The following is an 8,866-nucleotide window of genomic DNA, read 5'->3' on the forward strand; positions in this document are numbered from 1 at the left end:
TGGTTTCAGTTTTTCACCATTGAGGACGATGCTGGCTGTGGGTTTGTAATATATGGCCTTTATTATGTTGAGGAAAGTTCCCTCTATGCTTATATTCTGCAGGGTTTTTATCATAAATGGGTGTTGAATTTTGTCAAAAGCTTTCTCTGCATCTACTGAGATTATCATATGGTTTTTCTCCTTCAATTTGTTAATATGGTGTATCACGTTGATTGATTTGCGTATATTGAAGAATCCTTGCATTCCTGGAATAAACCCCACTTGATCAGGGTGTATGATCCTTTTAATGTGCTGTTGGATTCTGTTTGTTAGTATTTTGCTGAGGATTTTTGCATCTATGTTCATCAGTGATATTGGCCTGTAGTTTTCTTTCTTTGTGACATCCTTGTCTGCTTTGGTATCAAGGTGATGGTGGCCTCGTAGAATGAGTTTGGGAGTGTTCTTCCCTCTGCTCTATTTTGGAAGAGTTTGAGAAGGATAGGTGTTAGCTCTTCTCTAAATGCTTGATAGAATTCTTCTGTGAAGCCATCTGGTCGTGGGCTTTTGTTTGTTGGAAGATTTTTAATCACAGTTTCAATTTCAGTGCTTGTGATTGGTCTGTTCATATTTTCTATTTCTTCCTGATTCAGTCTTGGCAGGTTGTGCATTTCTAAGAATTTGTCCATTTCTTCCAGGTTGTCCATTTTATTGGCATAGAGTTGCTTGTAGTAATCTCTCATGATCTTTTGTATTTCTGCAATGTCAGTTGTTACTTCTCCTTTTTCATTTCTAATTCTATTGATTTGAGTCTTCTCCTTTTTTTCTTGATGAGTCTGGCTAATGGTTTATCAATTTTGTTTATCTTCTCAAAGAACCAGCTTTTAGTTTTATTGATCTTTGCTATCGTTTCCTGCATTTCTTTTTCATTTATTTCCAATCTGATTTTTATGATTTCTTTCCTTCTGCTAACTTTAGGATGTTTTTGTTCTTCTTTCTCTCATTGCTTTAGGTGCAAGGTTAGGTTGTTTATTCGAGATGTTTCCTGTTTCTTAAGGTAGGATTGTATTGCTATAAAGTTCCCTCTTAGAACTGCTTTTGCTGCATCCCATAGGTTTTGGGTCGTCGTGTCTCCATTGTCATTTGTTTCTAGGTATTTTTTAATTTCCTTTTTGAGTTCTTCAGTGATCACTTCATTATTAAGTAGTGTATTGTTTCGCCTCCATGAGTTTGTATTTTTTACAGCTCTTTTCCTGTAATTGATATCTAGTCTCATAGCATTGTGGTCCGAAAGGATACTTGACACAATTTCAATTTTCTTAAATTTACCAAGGCTTGATTTGTGACCCAAGATATGATCTATCCTGGAGAATGTTCCATGAGCACTTGAGAAAAATATGTATTCTGTTGTTTTTGATGGAATGTCCTATAAATATCAATTAAGTCCATCTTGTTTAATGTATCATTTAAAGCTTGTGTTTCCTTATTGATTTTCATTTTGGATCATCTGTCCATTGGTGAAAGTGGGGTGTTAAAGTCCCCTATTATGATTGTGTTACTGTCGATTTCTCCTTTTATGGCTGTTAGTATTTGCCTTATATATTGAGGTGCTCCTATGTTGGGTGCATAAATATTTACAATTGTTATATCTTCTTCTTGGATCGATCCCTTGATCATTCTGTAGTGTCCTTCTTGGTCTCTTCTAGTAGTCTTTATTTTAAAGTCTATTTTGTCTGATATGAAAATTGCTACTCCAGCTTTCTTTTGGTTTCCATTTGCATGGAATATCTTTTTCCATCCCCTTACTTTCAGTCTGTATGTGTCTCTAGGTCTGAAGTGGATCTCTTGTAGACAGCATATATATGGGTCTTGCTTTTGTATCCATTCAGCCAATCTGTGTCTTTTGGTGGGAGCATTTAGTCCATTTACATTTAAGGTAATTATCGATATGTATGTTCCTATTCCCATTTTCTTAATTGTTTTGGGTTCGTTATTGTAGGTCTTTTCCTTCTGTTGCATTTCTTGCCTAGAGAAGTTCCTTTAGCATTTGTTGTAAAGCTGGTTTGGTGGTGCTGAACTCTCTCAGCTTTTGCTTGTCTGTAAATGTTTTAATTTCTCCATCAAATCTGCATGAGATCCTTGCTGGGTAGAGTAATCTTGGTTGCAGGTTTTTCTCCTTCTTCACTTTTAATATGTCCTGCCACTCCCTTCTGGCTTGTAGAGTTTCTGCTGAGAGATCAGCTGTTATCCTGATGGGGATTCCCTTATGTGTTATTTGTTGTTTTTCCCTTGCTGCTTTTAATATGATTTCTTTGTGTTTAATTTTTGACAGTTTGATTAATATGTGTCTTGGCGTATTTCTCCTTGGATTTATTCTGTATGGGACTCTCTGTGCCTCCTGCACTTGATTAACTATTTCCTTTCCCATATTAGGGAAATTTTCAACTATAATCTCTTCAAATATTTTCTCAGTCCCTTTCTTTTTCTCTTCTTCTTCTGGAACCCCTATAATTCGAATGTTGGTGCGTTTAATGTTGTCCCAGAGGTCTCTGAGACTGTCCTCTGTTCTTTTCATTCTTTTTTCTTTATTTTGCTCTGCAGCAGTTATTTCCACTGTTTTATCTTCCACCTCACTTATCCGTTCTTCTGCCTCAGTTATTCTGCTATTGATCCCATCTAGAGTATTTTTCATTTCATTTATTGTGTTTTTAATTGATGCCTGATTCATCTTTAGTTCTTCTAGGTCCTTGTTAACTGTTTCTTGCATTTTGTCTATTCTATTTCTAAGATTTCGGATCTTGGAAATAGAATCTTGGATCATCTTTACTATCATTATTCTGAATTCTTTTTCAGGTAGACTGCCTATTTCCTCTTCATTTCTTAGGTCTGGTGGGTTTTTATCTTGCTCCTTCTCCTGCTTTGTGTTTTTCTGTCTTCTCATTTTGCTTATGTTACTGTGTTTGCGGTCTCCTTTTTGCAGGCTGCAGGTTCATAGTTCCCGTTGTTTTTGGTGTCTGTCCCCAGTGGCTAAGGTTGGTTTATTGGGTTGTGTAGGCTTCCTGGTGGAGGGGACTAGTGCCTGTGTTCTGGTGGATGAGGCTGGATCTTGTGTTTCTGGTGGGCAGGTTCACGTCTGATGGTGTATTTTGGGGTGTCTGCGGACTTTTTGTGATTTTAGGCAGCCTCTCTGCTAATGGTTGGGGTTGTGTTCCTGTCTTGCTAGTTGTTTGTCATAGGGCGTCCAGCACTGTAGCTTGCTGGTCGTTGAGTGAAGCTGGGTGCTGGTGTTGAGATGGAGATCTCTGGAAGATTTTCGCCATTTGATATTATGTGGAGCTGGGAGGTCTCTTGTGGACCAGTGTCCTGAAGTTGGCTCTCCCACCTCAGAGGCACAGCACTGACTCCTGGCTCCTCAATTTGGGATGATTTGTTGTCTATTCATGTATTCCACAGAGGCAGGGTACATCAAGTTGATTGTGGAGCTTTAATCCACTGCTTCTGAGGCTGCTGGCAGAGATTTCCCTTTCTCTTCTTTGTTCTCACAGCTCCCGGGTCTCAGCTTTGTATTTTGCCCTGCCTCTGTGTGTAGGTCGTCAGAGGGCGTCTGTTCTTCGCTCAGACAGTACAGGGTTAAAGGAGCAGCCGCTTCGGGGACTCTGGCTCACTCAGGCCCGGGTGGAGGGAGGGGCACGGAGTGCTGGGCGAGCCTGCAGCGGCAGAGGCCAGCGTGACGTTGCACCAGCCCGAGGCGCACCGTGCGTTCTCCCAGGGAAGCCATCCCTGGATCCCGGGACCCCGGCAGTCACGGGATGCACAGGCTCCCGGAAGGGCGGTGTGGACAGTGACCTGCGCTCACACACAGGCTTCTTGGCGGTGGCAGCAGCAGCCCCAGCATCCCACGCCCGTCTCTGGGCTCCGTGCTTTCAGCCGCGGCTCACGCCCGTCTGTGGAGCTCCTTTAAGCAGCGCTCTTAATCCCCTCTCCTCGCGCACCAGGAAACCAAGAGGAAAGAAAAAGTCTCTTGCCTCTTCGGCAGCTCCAGAGTTTTCCCGGACTCCCTCCTGGCTACCCGTGGCGCATTAGCCCCCTTCAGGCTGAGTTCTCGCTGCCAGCCCCAGTCCTCTCCCTGCGCTCTGACCGAAGCCCGAGCCTCAGCTTCCAGCGCTGCCCGCCCCGGCGGGCAAGCAGACAAGCCTCTTGGGCTGGTGAGTGCCGGTCGGCACCGATTCTCTGTGCGGGAATCTCTCCGCTTTGCCCTACCCAGGTACGTGGGGAGTTTCTTGCCTTTTGGGAGGTCTGAGGTCTTCTGCCAGCGTTCAGTAGGTGTTCTGTAGGAGTTGTTCCACGTGTATCTGTATTTTTGGTGTATCCTTATAGAAGTTTGTCAGCCATTATTTTTTCAAATAAGCTTTCAGCCATTTCTCCATCTCTTCTTCTGGGACTCCAGTTAAGTATAACATTTCTTTTGATGGTATTTCATAATTTCCATAGGCTTTCTTCATTCCTTTTCATTCATTTTTGTTTGTTTGTTTCTCTGATTGGATAATTTCAATTGATCTGCCTTCTAGCTCACTGATTCTCTCTTCTGTTTGTTAAAGTGTGCTGTTGGAGTTCTCTATTGGATTCTTCCATTCAGTGATTGTATTTAGCTCCAAAATTTCTGTTTGGTTATTTTTTTTATGCTTTCTATCTCTTTATTGAACTTCTTTTGTTCTTGCACTGTTTCCCTGACATCATTAAATTGTTTATCTGTGTTCTCTTGTAGCTTTCTGAGCATCTGTAGAATAATTATTTTGAATTCTTTGTTGAACACTTCCTTGAGCTCTATTTCTCTGGGGACAGTTGCTGGCGGTTTTTTGTATTCCTTTGGTAGAGATGTATTTTCCTGATTTTTTCATGATTCCTGTGGCCTTGACTATGTATCTGCACATTTGAAGGAGTAGTCAACTCTTCTAGACTTTATGGACTGACTTCAGTAACAGAAGCATTTCACCTATGAATAGAGGCACATTGTATCATGCTGTGACCTGTGTGTAGTGGTCCAGGGCGCCAAGTATGGGGGCTTGTGGTGGCACTGCGTCTGGGAAGCATGATGTCTCTTCAGTTTAGGCCAATTTGGTCCACAGCACTGACAGCTATGTGGTCCTTGGTGAGCACAACACAGTGTGTGGGGGAGGTACGTAGTGGATGCAAAGACTGTTGGATTCCTTAGTGGCACCTCTAGATCTAGCAGCTAGGGACCAGGGCAGTCAGTGGTGCTGGTCAGAGTCAGTGGTGTGCACACACTCAGCTGCAGAGGCTAGCTGCAGACACCTGTGCCTGCACACTTTTTCCTTAAGCATGTGTGCTTCAGTGGAGGCTGATGGTGGGAGTTGGGCTAGGGACATGCAGGTACACAGCCAGAAGGGCTAGTTATGGGTAGATGTGATGTTGCCAGCCAGTGATTAATCCAGGCCCACAAACATCTGCAGGGGCTGTGGCGTTCCATGTGATCACCTGTGGCTCCAACTCTCCCTGCCCATCTCACCCCGGGCATGTGTACTGAAGTGGAAGCTGGTGGCTGATGATAGGATCCAGGCTGGAAGCATGCAGGCACACAGCTGAAGAGGTTAGCTATGGGTGGGTGTGGTAGTGCTGGACAGTGACAGAAGACGGCGCCTGATCTGGGATCAGAAGCTGCTCCACGAGCCCTGGCTTTTGGTGTGCCCACTGTGGCTGCACGCTCTTCCTTAGGGTATGAAAGCTACAGTGGAGGCATCAGGCTAGTTCCATGTAGATGCACAGCTGGAGGCCCCAAGCAGAAACACAGTGATGAAAGTCACCCAGGGTGCTTAGGCTGGCATTTTGCACTCATGCAGATGCAGAGGCTCAACATGGCTATGTGTGTGGCTCCTGGGCTCTGGCAGTAGCAGGGAGGGACTCAGGCAGCTAGCAACTTATACTTGCATAGCTTCAGGATCCTGGATGGCTGTTGGTATGGTTCCTGGGCTCTGGCAGGGATGGGAGGAGGGAAGGAGTTGGAAGGAACTCAGATGGCTGGCATCAGCAAATGCAAATACCTGTGGAGTGAAAGCTGGTGAAATATGCAGAAAATCCACAGCAACTGTACTGGCTGTTGGTTTCCTCAGTGGTGAAATTTGCTGAATTCGTCTGCAGAGCAGGTCTTTGTGAACTATGATTGCTCCTGCTGTATGTCTGTTAATAATAGCCTCTGCTTTTCTTCCTTGTTCCTAGCTGGCTCTATACATTTCAGCTTTGCTGGTCTAGGTGGGGTGAAACCAAAGTGGGAACTTTCTGCAATGCCTCAAGAGGTTGGATAAGCTGTTTGCTCACCCCTACTCTTCCTTTCCTAGAGAGAGGAATTCTTTCTTGGTGGAAGTGCTTTCTTGGTGCTGAACAAGTTGCTTTGGGAGATGGGATGTTGCAGATGGAATGAAGTTGTCTTCTTTCTCTGCTTGTGTGGTTCTCAAAAATCCTCAGTTTTTTGTTCCACTGTGCTGCTAAAATTCCTAGGTGGACTCTGGAGGTTTTCCAGAGCTGTTTTTATTTATGGATAGCTGTTCAATCATTGAACTTTTTGGGGGGTATGTTGGGGAAGCAGGGTTCTCCTGCATTTCAGTTTTCCCCAGAAACTAATGGCTGATTTTTCATCAAAAACCATGGAGGCCAGAAGGCATACTTAAAGTGTGAAAAGAAAAAAAATAGTCAATTAAGAATTCTATATCTGCCAAAACTATTCATCAGAACTGAAGGAGAAATCAAGACAGCTCCAAACAAACAAAATCAGAAGAATTTGTCACCAGTAGACTTGCCCTACAAGAAATGCAAAAGGGAGTCCTTCAGGCTGAAAGAGAAGGATGCTAGATAGCCATACACAGAAATAAAGAACACCGGTAAAGGTAATTAAATAGGTAAATATAAAATTCAGTATTATTTTATTATTGGTTTATAACTTTTCTTTTTTACTACATGATTTGAAAGACAAATTCATAAAACAATAATTATAAGTCAATGCTAGTGGATACACATTGTATAAAGATGTAAGTTATGACAATAACATCATAAAGAGGAAAGGACAGAGGTGTCTAAGAGTATAAGAGCAGAGTTTTGCATGCTACTGAAGTTGTTAGTGTTAATTCAAATTAAAATGTTATGAATTCAATATGTTACTTATAATCCCCAGGATAACCAAGAAGAAAATAACTCAAAAATATACAAAAAGGAAAATGAGAAGGGATCCAAAATGGAACACGACAACAAAAAATCAATTAAACACAAATGAAGGCAGTAATGGTGGTAATGAGGAAGGAAAAGCTATAAGACATATAGAAAAAAATAGCAAAATGGTTGAAGCAAATTCTTCCTTATCAGTAATAAGTTTAAATGTAAATAGAGTAAACTCTGTAATCAAAAGGCATAGATTGGCAGAATGGATGAAAATATTATGACCAAACTATATGCTGTCTACAAGAGACTCAATTTAATCAAAAGAAACTGGTAGGTTGAAAGTGAAATTATGGAAAGAATACTCCACACAAATAGTAACTAAAAGAGAACTGGGGTAGTTACACAAATATCATACTAAACAGACTTTAATTCAAAATGTGTTTCAAGGTACAAAAAAGGACATTACATATTGATTAAAAGGTCAATTCACCAAGGAGCTATAATTATAAACATACACACAATTAACAAGACCATCACAAAATATATGAAGCAAAAACAGGCAAAACAGAAGGGAGAAATAGTTCTGCAATAATAGTTCTATACTTCAACACTCCACTGTCAGTAATGGGTAGAACAACAACCCATAAACAGAAGATCAATAATAAAGAACTTGCAAAACACTATAAACCAACTAGAACAAATAACATATACACAATGCTCTGCTGGCAATAGCAGAATACATACTTTTCTCAAGTGCACATGGAGCATTCTCCAGGATACACCATAAATTGAGCCCCAAGTCTCAGTTAATTTAAAAAGAATAAAATCATACGAAATATCTTTTGTGGTGACAAAGGAATGAAACTGAAAATTAATAACAAGTGAAACTGGAAAATTCACAAATATGTGGAAATGGAAAAACACACTATTAAACAATCAGTAGGTCAAAGAATACATCACAAGGAAAATTAGAAAATACTTAGAAATGGATTAAAATGAAAATACAACCTAAACAAAACATATGGGATGCAGCAAGGCAGTGCTCAAACAGAGATTTATAGCTATAAAAACATATTTTTAAAAAGAAACAATATATCAAACCAATAACCTAACTCTACACCTTAAGGAAATAGGAAATTAAAATAGCAAACTAAATCCAAAATTAGCAGAAGGAAGGAAATAATAAAAATTAGTTATAATATTGTAAATTAAGTATATTTCAGTTAAGTAATTAATTAAATTTTTAAATGGTGTTGGCAAGTTTATGAGAGAACAGACACACACACACTCTTACGCACCATTATTGGGGATGTATAGCAAATGTATAGGGCAAATTAGCAGTATCAAAAATTTTAATGTCTATATATCCTTTGACCCAGGAATTTTTTTAGGATGCTACCATATAAAAAATATCCTCACATAAGCCCAAAGATATTTATTGCAACATTATTCATAATGGAGGGGGGAAATCCCTGGAAGTAACTTAAATTTCCATTAATAAGTGAGTGTTTAAATAAATTATGTTAACATTCAGATTCTTGAATAGTATGACTCCACAAAAAAGAAAGAATTTATATGGAAAGAACTACATGGCATATTGCCATGTGGTCAAATGGAAAAAAAGGAAATTGCAGATCATTATAGAGTATGATTCCATTTATGTTAATATACTATTTTATTTATTTATTTTTTTTTTGCTGTACACGGGCCTCTCACTGTTGTG

This window comes from Hyperoodon ampullatus, assembly GCF_949752795.1.
Source record: "Hyperoodon ampullatus genome assembly, chromosome: X".
In the NCBI taxonomy this organism is placed as follows: domain Eukaryota; kingdom Metazoa; phylum Chordata; class Mammalia; order Artiodactyla; family Ziphiidae; genus Hyperoodon; species Hyperoodon ampullatus.